This window comes from Oryctolagus cuniculus, chromosome 1 (genome assembly GCF_964237555.1).
Source record: "Oryctolagus cuniculus chromosome 1, mOryCun1.1, whole genome shotgun sequence".
NCBI lineage: Eukaryota > Metazoa > Chordata > Mammalia > Lagomorpha > Leporidae > Oryctolagus > Oryctolagus cuniculus.
In genome coordinates, this window is record NC_091432.1 from 162,854,615 (window position 1) to 162,867,726 (window position 13,112).

A 13,112-nucleotide genomic window follows, 5' to 3' on the forward strand; every position below is an offset into this window, starting at 1 on the left:
AGAAACCACAAGCAAACCACAGAAGAGGCAGAGAAAGAGGGATTGAAAGACCACAGGCTGAAGCGCTTGGGAGATGTAAAAGAATTGGAAATGAGGCCCATGACACCTGATGTGCTAACAGCTACAGTGCATTGTAGTGCTGACCAGTTAAACTCAGACTGTGATCCTCAGGATGTGTGTGGAGGTTAACCTGGTCATGACTTTGACCCAAGACCCAGGTCCTCTGTACTCTCCATGTCCACTTCTATAGCCACATCACCTCCTGTCTGTGTGTGATGAGCCTGTTCTACAGGCATAACCTCATTAAGGCAAGGTATGAGGGGTGGGGCTCTGCTGTGTGCTGGGATAGAGAAGGCAAACTCCCTGACTCGCAGCAGCAGTGTGTGTTTAAGGGAAATCCATTTCTCTGGAAGCACTGATGGAAAGCAAGGTGAAGACCACGGCACTGTTTCCATGTTTCTTCCAAAGGACCCGGGTCTTCAGCTGGCGACCACTACGACTGTCAACACAATGCTGCCATTACTGTTAACACTTGAACCATAAAGTGCTTCTTGTAAGTGCAACCTCAGGTGCTCAGAAGGGAGACAAATTGTCAAGCAAAACAGTCCACCTTGACAAGGGCTGTCCTGCGGCCCCATTATTGTAGCTTTCAGCAGAACACACCATCTCCAGCAGGCTCTACTGAGCTCTGCCTGCACCCCTGCCCCTGCCCCTGCCCCCTGCCCAGTCAGTCAGTTCCTTGTGCATTCTCCTCAGAGCCATGGTGGGAGGCGAGGGCCAGGGTCTAGAGCCCAAGTAACAGGCCACGTAGGCGCCTGGCAGGGGATCAGCCAGCCACAGGGACTGCTTTCCAGTGGGCTGCAGGCAGACAGATGGGTGGTGACGCCGGGGCCGGGGGTGCATTTCCTTGCTTAAATTTTTTTAAAAATAACTTGAGAGGTAGAATGAGAGAGAGTTTCCATATCCCCAAATGCCCTCAGTGGCTGGAGCTGGTCCAGGGTTGATGCCAGGAGCCAGGAACTTCTAATCCAGGTCTTCAGCGTTGGTGGCGAGAACTCAGTTACTATAGCCATCACTGCTGGCCCAGGGTCTGCATTACCAGGAAGCTGGAATCAGGGGGAGCTGGGAGTTGAACCCAGGTACTGTGATGTGGGCTATGGGTAACTTAACTACAAGGTTAAATGCCCTCTCATTTCTCTGTGTTTTGAAAAGCAGAGGGGGCTGAGTATTGTAGTACAGCAGCTTAATCTTCAGCTTGGGACACCCACAGCCCAGGTTCCAGTGCCGGGGCTCCAGTCCTGCCTCCACTTCCTATTCAGCTTCCTGTTCATGTGTCTGGGAGGCAGTGGAGGAGGCTCAAGTACTTGGTTTCCTGCCACCCACATGAGACACCCAGGTGGAGTTCCTGGCTCCTGACTTTGGCCTGGTCCAGCCCGAGCTGTTGCAAGCATTTGGTGCCTGAACCAGAAAATGGGAGATCCGCGCCCCCCACTCAGCTCTGCCTTTCAAATAAATACAATTCTTTAAAAAGTTTAAAGCAGACGTATCCCAGCAGCCAAAACCCAAGACCATGAGACAACCAGAATCGTAAATAGCAGCTCAGAGGGACTAGGCAAAGGGGCTTTAAATGCAGCGCTCACAGTGAATCCATCCCTTCCTGTACACTCACCGCCAGGGCGCAATTTCAAGGCTGGTACAGATAATGGCCTTGGTGAGGCCTGGTACAAAACGTCCTCCTTTCTGCTCCTGTCACAGCGTCCTTGGCCCCAGACCTCTGTAGGTGCCCTCAGTCTCCCCGCCAGGCAGAGGTTGCTCTGCTTGAATGACAAACCTAATTTTAACAGTGCACTAATTCTTTCACTTGCTGCCCTACATATTTTCATTTTCAGGCCATAATTTCACCTGCCAACGGAGGTAAATAGTCTTTAACAGGCGAGGCCTTTGAAAGGTTAGACTGTACTTGATTTTGTGCTGAGACTTTGTGCTTTCACTGTCAGGAGAGAGACTTTGTCATATAAACCAAGTGTCAATCGCCCCAAAGGGCAAGCTGCTTTTAGTTCTTTTTGGGGAAGCAAAGGTGGGTACACCTGCCCAGAGAGCCCCTCCTTGTCCAGCATTCAAGCTGTGAGGGGCCAAAGGGAACTGAGGAGTGTTCCCCTGTGACATTGTCACACCACGTGATGTAGCTCAATCATACCTGAGGGCTGGGGACAGCTACAGGAATGCTGACTTCGGAGAGGACAGTTCAAAATTGAACACGAATATCACTTTTGTCATCAAACAAGCAGGTAGCTGTCAAGAAAGAAAGGAAACAAAGTTTAAAACAACTTCCATGCACTGTACTATATAGAAATCAAGCAGAACAAAACAAAACAAAATGGGAGTGCGGGAAGGTGGGAGGCATTCTAATTTTTTATTTTTTATAGAAAGCTTTTATTTTATAAATATAAATTTCGTAAGTACAACTTTTGGATTGTAGCAGTTCTTCCCCCTATACCCTCCCTCCCACCCACAAACCATCCCACCTCTTGCTCCCTTTCCCATCCCATTCTTCATTAAGATTCATTTTTAATTAGCTTTATATACAGAGATCAACTTTATACTAAGTAAAGATTTTAACAGTTTGCAACCACACAGACACACAAAGTATAAAGTACAGTTTGAAGACTAGTTTTACCGTTAATTCTCATAGTACAACTCATTAAGGGCAGAGGTCCTACATGGGGAGCAAGTGTGTTTAAAAACACATGAGCATGTGACTGGCATATGCTGCAGCTGGTTAATCTGCCACCTGTAGTGGTGGCATCTCTCACACGGAGCACAGGTTCGAGTCCTGGCTGCTCTGCTTCCCAATCAATTCCCTGCTAATGTGCCTGGGAAAGCTGAAGAATATAGTTCAAGTACTCAGGCCCCTGCACCCACATCGGAGACCTGAATGGAGTTCCAGGCTCCTGGCTTCAGCCTGCCCCAGACCTGGCCATTGCAGCCACTTGAGGAGTGAACCCAGTAGATGGAAGATCTCCCTTGCGCTTGCTCTATCTCTGTCACTGTGCCTTTCAAATAAAAAAAAATCTTTTTTAAAAAACATAAAGATTGAACCAAGATGCTTGCTTTTAGCTCCTAGCTCCCTCCACCAGCATGATATAAATGGAGCCAATTTGTCTATGACACACCACAGTTGGGCAAGGCCAGACAACTCAAGGTTGCCAGAAACCACACAGGCATTCCTAGTTGGGTTTTAGGAACCTTTGTAATTTGTTGATTAGCACTCAGGCCCACAGCCACAAACTGGCTTCATATGAATAGCATGTATTTGTGAGTTTAGTGAGAATTCTCCTATATTTTCTTACAGCATTGTCACATATTTTTTGGACTCCCAATCTGTTAGATATGCAGCAGGCGTGGAGTTCCTATCATTTGCTAGGGCTATGTACAAACCGGAGGACTTAAACAACAGAAATGCTTTGTGTAATTGTCCTGGAGACTGGAAGTCCAAGGTCAGGGGTCTTTTTGAGGGCAGTGAGGGAACGATGTATTCCGGGCCTCTCCCCTTGCTTCTGGGGATTGGCTTTCAGTCTTCGCTGTTCCTTAGCTTCTGGAAGCATCGCCCTGAACTTGCCTTCACCTTCACACGGCAGCCTCTGGGTGAGCGTGTCCGGGTCCAGATCACCCCTTGTTTTGAGGCCGTCAGGTATCCTGGATTAAGGGTCCTCCCTACTCCAGCAGGACCTCAGCCCACCCAACTACGTCTGAGGCCCAAGTCCAGAAAGGCCCCATTCAGAGGCACTGGGGATTTAGGACTTCAAGATGTGAATTCTTTGTTTTTAAATGAGGGATTTTTAAAATAAGTATTTACTTATTAATTTGAAAGGCAGAGTTACAGAGAAAGGGAAGGTGAAAGGCTGCGGAGAGAGACAGAGCGAGCAAGCGAGTGCTTCCATCCTCTGGTTCACTCCCACAGATGGCGGCGGCAGCTGGGGCTGGCCCTGGCTGAAGCTGCTTTAGCCACAGTGCCACAATGCTGGCCCCAAGACATGCCTTCTTGGAGGACACGATTCAACCTGTAAAACACACTTTCATCTGGGGACGAACAGTCAGGTAACTCACTGACATCCGCCTGTAGGAAACTTGCCTTTATTAAAACACAAAATTGATGTATAAATTAAAAAAACCCATATGGGATTTTTTAAAAATGCACGAAACTCTACATACTAACCAGGTGAGTGATCCTGGAGGAATCACTTGTCCAGATTATGAGTTTTTTTTTTAATTTTCTTAAATTTTTAAACAATATACTTCATTTATTTGAAATATAGTTACAGAGAGACAGAGAGGTCTTCCATCTACTGGCTGACTCCCCAAATGGCCATAAAAGCCAGGGCTGGGCCAGGCCAATGCCAGGAGCCAGAGCCAGCTCCCAGTCTCCCACATGGGTGTAGGGGCCAAAGCACTTGGGCCATCCTCCACTGCCTTCCTAGGCACACCAGCAGGGAGGTGGACTGGAAGCAGAGCAGCCAGGACTTGAATCAGTGCCCATATGGGATGTCGGACTGCAGGTGGCAGCTTCACCCGCTATGCCACAGCGCCAGCCCCAGATTCTGTTTACTCATCTATAAAAAGGAAGGACCCAGGATAATCTAGTCTTTGCAGGTACTAGAAACCTAAGCCTATACTGAGAGTTCTTTTTTCGTTTGTTTAGCTCCTACATATGAGGGAGAACATGTGGTATTTTCTGTGTTGACTTGTTTTACCCAACATGATGTTCTTGAGGCCCATCCATTTTGCTACAAATAAAAACGGGATTTCATTTTTAATGCTTTAATAGTATTTCACTGTGTACATAAACTACATTTTGTTTATTCATCTGATGAATAGGGAAAGTGGGTATGGTTCACTAATTATGACAGATAAACTAATCTGATTTGTTAATAGAAGAAATGGGGGTGGGGAGATATGAGAACTCCTATTTCTACTGAATAATTTTTGCTTTGTAAATTTAAAATAATAAAAATATTTATATATAATAAATAAATATAAGCCAAATGAGCACAGAGGAGAATTTATATTAATAGTCAGGGGCCAGCACTGGGGCTCAGTGGGTTAAGCTGCCACCCGTGATGCTGGCATCCCATATCAGTGCTGGTTTGAGTCTTCGCTGTTCTGTTTCTCTCTCTTTTTTTAAACAATTTATTTTTTAAAGATTTATTTATTTATTTGAAATGCAGAATTATAGAGAGGTGAAGACAGAGAGAGAGGTCTTGCATCCACTGGTTCACTCCCCAAATGGCCTCAATGGCTGGAGCTGCGTCCATCCGAAGCCAGCAGCCAGAAGCTTCTTCCGGGTCTCCCATGTGGGTGTAGAGGCCCAAGGACTGGGGCCATCTTCTACTGCTTTCCCAGGCCACAGCAGAGAGCTGGATTGGAAGAGGAGCAGCCAGGACTAGAACCGGTGCCCATATGGGATGCCAGCACTGCAGGAGGCAGCTTTACTCGTTATGCCACAGCACCGGCCCTAGCTGTTCTGTTTCTGATCCAGTTTCCTGTCAATGGCCAGGGAGGCAATAGATGATGGCCTGAATACTTTGGTCCCTGCCACCCATGTGGGAGATCAGGATTGAGTTCTGGACTCCTAGCCTGGCCCAGCCCTGCCTGTTGCAGGCAATTAGAGAATGAATTACTGAATGGATGGATGATCTGTGTCTGTCTCTTTTCTCTCAAAAAAAAAAAAAAAAAAGTCCACTAAACTCTTTTTAAAAATGCCAACTTGTCAAATCTTCAAACGACATTCAGTTTTCAAATGAACTTTTTAAGATGAATAGTCCACCTCCACTAACTTGAATCAACAGCAGTGGGAACCAGCCCCAGTCAAACAAGCAGTTTCAAAGGAGAGAGTGGAAGGAGACAGTTTCACACTACAAAGCCCCACCCCCATCCTTGGGAAATAAGACCCTCAGTCGATGACTGAAACCACAGACAGGACCAAAGCTCATGTTCACTGCTTTTCCCACAAAGTTTATTTTATAAATTAGGCACAATGAGAGATCAAAAACAAAAACTAACAGTAAAATAGAAAAGCATACTAATATACTGTAATAATAAAGTTATGTGAATGGGGTCTCTCTCTGAAAATATCTGATCATACTGTCCTCACCCTTCACCTGTGGTAACGTGAGATGGGCAATACCTGTGTGATGCAATGAAGGAGGTGAGTGATGTAGGCATCGTGACTTAGAGTCAGCCACCACGCAAGCATCACATTTTTTCACTTAAAACTCTTGAGTTTTATTTTTATTTATTGGAATGAAAGAGAGAGAGAGAGAGAGAGAGAGAGAGGAGAGAGAAATCTTCCATCCACTAGTTAATTCCCCATAGCAGCGGGGGCCAGCCCAAGCTGAAGCTCGAAGGTAGGAATGTGGCCCAGGTCTCCCACACGGGTGGCAGGGACTCAGTCACTTGTGGCATCACCAGTGTCTCCCACCATCCGTACTGGCAGGAAGATGGAGTCAGGAGGCAGAGCTGGGAATCGGAGCCAGGAACTCTAATGTCAGACACCAGGCTAATGCCTACTCCCGAAAGTAAGTTATTAAAGGTCAACTTGATGGAATGGTGTGTATTGATTTTACATGATGGTTTTGAACTCTATGTAATGACATGAACAAAGCATATAATAATGTCAAGGGAACAAAAGCACAATGATAAATATGTTCTTGCAGGTTTATATATAGTGCCCAGACCTGCGTGGCCTGACCCCGTGCTTGGCTGTGCCACCAGTCTCCCCTCTCTCTTCTGGTCCTTTGGTGTGGTACTGCTACCAAGGACCTCTTTAGATAACTCACACACACCCAGCCTGTTCGTACCACGGGGCCTTTGCACAAGCTCTTCTGTCTCCCTGAACTATCCTTCTTCTCTTCGTGTGCTAGCACCTTCCTAACAATTCAGGTCACGGTTCAACCTCACATCCTCGTGAGGAGACCTCACATCTTACTCCGTTTTCTCCATTGTGCAGGTGAATGGCTGAAATGGTCCTTGTTTCACTTATTCATTTATTTTCTTATTTATGATATCAGGAGCTGTGCTTGTTGTTTAGGTCCCCAAATCGCAGAATAAAAGTTGGTCAGTTAACATCTGTTCCACAAATAAAATATGCACAAGCAAAAAGAAGGCAATAGGCTTCTTACGAAGGCGCTGAGATGAAGGGCGATTTCATATATCGCTATCTTATGCTTTCTATAATCGTATTCTCTTTTTATAGTGCAAAAATAGAAAAGAAATGGTTAACTTTCCCAAGGGCTCACATGACAGTGAGAAGGACAGTCATATGGTGTACTCCAAAGCATGATACATTCATAATTTGCTCCCTTAGTAAACCAACTCCATAGAGCCCAAAGAAAGTTAAAACCCTTGCTTGTGCTTTTTGAAACTTTAAAGTCTAATTCCAAGATAAATTGATCAGGGGCTGGCACTGTAGGGCAGCGGTTATGACGGCATTTGTGACACTGGCCTTCCATACCCCAGCTGCTCCGCTTCCGATCCAGCTCCTTGCTAATGCAGCAGGGAAAGCACAAGATGTTCCAAGTGCTTGGGGCCCTGCCACCCACGTGGGAGACCCAGATGGCGCTCCAGGCTCCTGGCTTCAGCTTGGCCTGGACCTGGCTGTTGTGGTCTCTCAGGGGAATGAACCAGTGGAACAAAGATTTCTTTCTCTCTCTCTTTTTTTGCTCTGCTTTTCAAATAAATTAATAAACAAATCTTTCTTTTTTAAAAAAGCATAAAGTGATCACATTAAGTCATTCAGGAGTATCCTGCTTTTCATCTTCCTTCTAGAAAAGACTTTAGTGAACACTGGCTTAGACAGTACCCCTCAACCTGAGTCAACATTTTTGTAAACACCAGAAAGGTTTGCTGCAGGTCTCAACATCCCCGAATGCAAGTGTTGGAACTTAAGTGCCAGTGCCATGGAGGCAAGGCCTGTGGGAGGTGAGTGAGTCAGGAAGCTCAGCGCCGGCTGCAATCCAGGTCTAACGAAAGGGCTTCCCAGAATGGATTCGTCCTCTTCTGCTCTCCCCGCAGGCGAGGGCAATGCAAGAAGACCCTCAGCAACCTGGACCTGCTGTGCCATGATCTTGGACTCCCAGGCTCCGGAAGTGTGAGAAATGTTTGTGGCACATAAATGGCCCAGCATGTGGCATCTGGTCATAGCAGCACAAACAGACTAAGTCACCTGGGCTCAAACCTGCAGGGCTTACGCTTCTGTCTGACAACGTGCTTAGCTACTTTATCCATTGGAGGTATTGGCGTTGATTAAAAAAAAAAAAAATCTAACCTCACCGAATAAGGATACATAAAAATCCTAAGTACTATATTGGTGAAAGGAGCAGTATACAGTTGATAAAATGGATAGTAGTTACACAGAAAAAATGTCTGGAATCCATGAACGTTGATTGGAAAACTGGAGGGATGAGAAAAATAATGTATTTGAATGTTTGTTGGGTCGTTTGACAAGGATTTTTCCCGGCTTCTCATGAAATAAGGGGTGGGTTGGGGTAGGGGTTTGAAAAGGGACAAAGGAAAGAAGAAAACAGTCCCTAAATCCAAAACAATGAGAAATGAGGTCCCCTCCAAATGATGGCTTATTTCTGCCACCTACTGGATACCTGAAGCATTGCTGAGTTACAGACTAATTTCTAGGGTTGATTTTGACCATCTACAAATACTGCCACCTCTCCCACCCCACCCCTTTCCAAAAAAAAAAAAAAAAAAAAACTTTTTTGAGAGGCAGAGGGACAGGGAGCTCTCATTCGCTGGCTCATTCCCCAAATGCCCACAAGGACCAAGGTTGGGTAAGGCCCTTGAGGGCATTTGGGGAGAGAACCAGAAGACGAGGACCAGGAGTCAGGAACTCCACATGGGTGGCAGGAACCCAACTCCTGGGGTTATCACTGCTGCCTCCCAGGGTCTGCATTAGCAGAAATCTGGAGTCAGAAGCTGGAACTAGGAATCAAAATCCAGCATCTGATGTGGACACAGGTGTCTCAACTGGCAGCTTACCTGTTAAGTCCTTTTAATCCCCAAATGACTTCTTTCTCTGTTAAATCTTGGGTACTGTTGGCTGGGCATGGGCTCTGAATTAACTGTTCAAAAGGCCCTTTGCCATTCAGCTCCTGCCAGACCTTGCTCAAGGCTCCTCCTCTCAAAGCCCCTACCTGACCCACCCAGGTGCAGGTTCTCCTTGTGCCTCAGGGCACACTGCTCCCTCCGCCAGCTGTGCACCTAACGTGTCCAAGGATAGTGCCATCAGCCAGGCCTCGTGCAGGTGCTGTCACTCTTTTCATCATGACAACCCTGTGAAGCAGCCGTTACTACATCTGTTAATAGATGAGGAGACCAAGGCCCAGAGGGGCAAATAGTGTGCCCAAGACCACCAAGGGAGGAGGCAGCAGGCCAGTCTTCCCACATGACGATCTAGCTCCTTGTCCTAGGTAGCCGGCACATGATGAAGAGCGAGGTGTCCTGTGTGCTTTGTCTATGAAACTGGCCCTGTGCTCACCTGCCACCGAGGCCGCTGGGCTGGGCTTGGGCGTGGCCCTCCCTGTCTCTTCACTCTGCCCTGGGACTGGGAGTCTGGCCTCTAGGGACAACAGCAGGGGTGTCAGGTTGCCCCCAAGGATAAAGAGGGCAGGGCAGGGGCATTTCTTTCCCGGGGTTTCTCCCTGTGGGGTAACTGAGGGCACCTGCAGCTCTCTGCTGAAGCCACACCCTCTGCCAGGAGGTCTTCTCCAGAGTTTTGGCTCCTCTTGGGTTCCCAAGCTATCCTCCTGCCCCTTCTGTCTAGAAGGGCAGTGGCTCCCTGTGTGGCTGGCCCCAGGGCGTTTCACACACACACACACACACACACACACACACACACACCCCTATTTGTTGCTTTATTCAGTTCTCTTCCATCCCCTGCCTCAGGGCGCCATCTCCTTCCTGTCAGTGCCCTGCCTGATTCAGCCTCCAAACAGCGCCCCCGCCTGCTGAAAGCCCACCCTCCAGGGTGATGTGTTTCCAGGTATCCTTTGTTGAGAAGCAAACGCTAGGAATCCCAGCCCAGTAATACTGACTGTGCATCAGTACTGAAACACTGAGAGATGGAGTAAGTTCTAGCGTTCCACAGCAGGGGCCTCACTGATCCACAGCAACCTAGTAAAGACACAGCAAAGAGGGGCCGGTGCTGTGGCGTAGCAGGTAGGGCCGCCGCCTGCAGCGCTGGCATCCCATATAGGTGCCGGTTTGTGTCCCGGCTACTCCACTTCCGATCCAGCTCCCTGCTAATGATCTGGGAAAGCAGTAAAAGATGGCCCCAGTCCTTGGGTCCCTGCACCCACGTGGGAGACCTGGAGGTCTGCTTTAGGCAGAACTCCTTCTAGACATTTGTTTTTGTTCTTAAGGCCTTGAGCTAATTTTTTTTTTTTTTTGACAGGCAGAGTTAGACAGTGAGAGAGACAGAGAGAGAGGTCTACCCTCCGTTGGTTCACCCCCAAAATGGCCGCCACGGCCAGTGCACTGCGCTGATCCAAAGCCAGGAGCCAGGTGCTTCCTCCTGGTCTCCCATGCGGGTACAGGGGCCCAAGCACTTGGGCCATCCTCCACTGCCATCCCGGGCCATAGCAGAGAGCTGGACTGGAAGAGGAGTAACTGGGACAGAATCCAGCACCCCAACTGGGACTGGAACCCAGGGTACAGGCGCTGCAGGCAGAGGATTAGCCTAGTGAGCCGTGGCACCAAAGGCCTTCAGCTAATTGAATGAGGTGCCACCTCCCCCTGCATTACAGAGGGTCATACCTAAAGTGAATGGATTGTGAATAGTAATTTACTCGTTACACCGGCATATTGCTTTAACAGCAACAGGCAGACTACTGTTTGACTACACAACTAGGCACCTCAGCCCAGCCAAACTGACACATAAAATGAACCATTACAATGACCATTTTGGGGGGTCGGCATTGTGGCACAGTGGTTGGGCTACCACTTGCAATGCCTGCATCCTGTATCAGAGTGATGATTTGAGTCCTGGCTACTCTGGTTCTGATCCAGTTTCCTGCTAATGCAGCCTAGGAGGAAGCAAATGATGGCTTGAGTATTTGGAGCCCTGCCACTCAGGTGGGAGGGCCAGAAGGAGATCCAGGTGCCTGTCTTTAGTCTGGCCAGGCCCTGGCTATTGTGGGCACTTGGGGAGTGAACCAGCAGATGGAAGCTCGCTCTCTCTCTCTCTCTCTCTGCCTTTCAAATAGATGGAAATAAGCACTTTTTAAAAAAAGATTTATTTACTCATTTAAAAGGCAGAGTTAGAGATAGAGAGAGATCAATCCTCTATCCACTGGTTTACTACCCAAAAGGCCACAGTGGCCAGGGAGCCAGGAGCTTCTTCTGGATCTCCCACATGGGTGCAGGGGCCCAAGGACTTGGATCATCTTCTGTTGCTTTTCCAGGCACATTAGCAAGGAGCTGGATTGGAAGAGGAGCAGCCAAGACTTGAACCAGTGCCCAAAAGGGATACCAGTGTCCCAGGAAGCAGCTTAAGCACTATAAACATTTATTAAAAAAGAAATAAAACTGACCACTTTAGTTCATTTTGTACAATTCTGAGATTGGGAACAAGGACATTATTTTTTTTTTAACTTTTATTTAATGAATATAAATTTCCAAAGTATGGCTTATGAATTACAATGGCTTTCCCCCCCATAACGTCCCTCCCACCCGCAACCCTCCCCTTTCCCACTCCCTCTCCCCTTCCATTCACATGAGGATTCATTTTTGATTCTCTTTATATACAGAAGACCAGTTTAGCATACATTAAGTAAAGATTTCAACAGTTTGCTCCCACACAGAAACATAAAGTGAAAAATAATAGATGATTTTTTAAATGATGATGAAATCAGATCAGACCTATTGTCATGTTTAATCCCAGTGAGAGTCAAGTTGGGAATTGATAATTTCTTCTTCTTCTTTTTTTTTTTTTTACAGAAGATCAGTTTAGTATACATTAAGTAAAGATTTCAAGTTTGCACCCCCATAGAAACACAAAGTGAAATATACTGTTTGAGTACTCGTTATAGCATTAAGTCTCAATGTACAGCACATTAAGGACAGAGATCCTACATGAGGAGTAAGTGCACAGTGACTCCTGTTGTTGACTTTACAAATTGACACTCCTGTTTATGGCATCAGTAATCTCCCTATGCACCAGTCATGAGTTTCCAAGGCTATGGAAGCCCCTTGAGTTCTCCAACTCTTATCTTGTTTAGACAAGGTCATAGTCAAAGTGGAGGTTCTCTCCTCCCTTCAGAGAAAGGTACCTCCTTCTTTGAAGACCTGTTCTTTACACCGGGATCTCACTCGCGGAGATCTTTCATTTAGGTGTTTTTGTTTTGTTTTGTTTTGTTTTTTGCCAGAGTGTCTTGGCTTTCCATGCCTGAAATACTCTCATGGGCTTTTCAGCCAGATCTGAATGCCTTTAGGGCTGATTCTGAGGCCAGGGTGCTGTTTAGGACATCCGCCATTCTATGAGTCTGCTGAGTATCTCGCTTCCCATGTTGGATCACTCTCCCCTTTATTTATTCTATTGGTTAGTATTAGCAGGTACTAGACTTGTTTATGTGCTCCCTTTGACTCTTAGTCCTTTCATTATGATCAATTGTGAACTGAAATTGATCACTTGGACTAGTGAGATGGCATTGGTACATGCCACCTCGGAACAAGGACATTAAATTCAAACACGTAGAAGAAGCCTTTACATCAGAACACTGGCTTGTCAGGATATATAAAGCGAAAGCACCTGATAACAGGAGGCACCGGATCACAAGCCTCGAGACACCAACACTTTTCCAAACAGAAGTATTTGTCAAAGAAGACTAAAGAAGACTACCAAAAGAAAGCGTGGCTACATTAAAAATAAGCTAGTTTTTTCAAAAGACAAGAAAATATCTAAATAGACTGTTTAAACACTATGTTCTGGTTCCTGACTTGAAGCAGTTTCCTTGCAAAAATCGGTCTTTGCTTTTTGCTCTTGTTGTGTTTCACAGCAACAGAGGGCACAGAACCATCTCTGGTCCAGGTTAATGTATAAAATT

The 13,112-nt window shown here is 46.7% G+C and overlaps 1 long non-coding RNA gene across 2 annotated transcripts in view; it reads right to left on the reverse strand.

Moving 5' to 3' along the window:
• LOC127493735 (uncharacterized) overlaps positions 1–13,112 on the reverse strand; it is a 45,460-nt gene that overhangs the window by 3,812 nt on the left and 28,536 nt on the right. For both annotated transcript variants that reach the window (XR_007924205.2, XR_007924204.2), the window contains one exon: positions 2,198–2,292. This is a non-coding gene — a long non-coding RNA (uncharacterized lncRNA). The remainder of the gene's footprint in view (positions 1–2,197; positions 2,293–13,112) is intronic.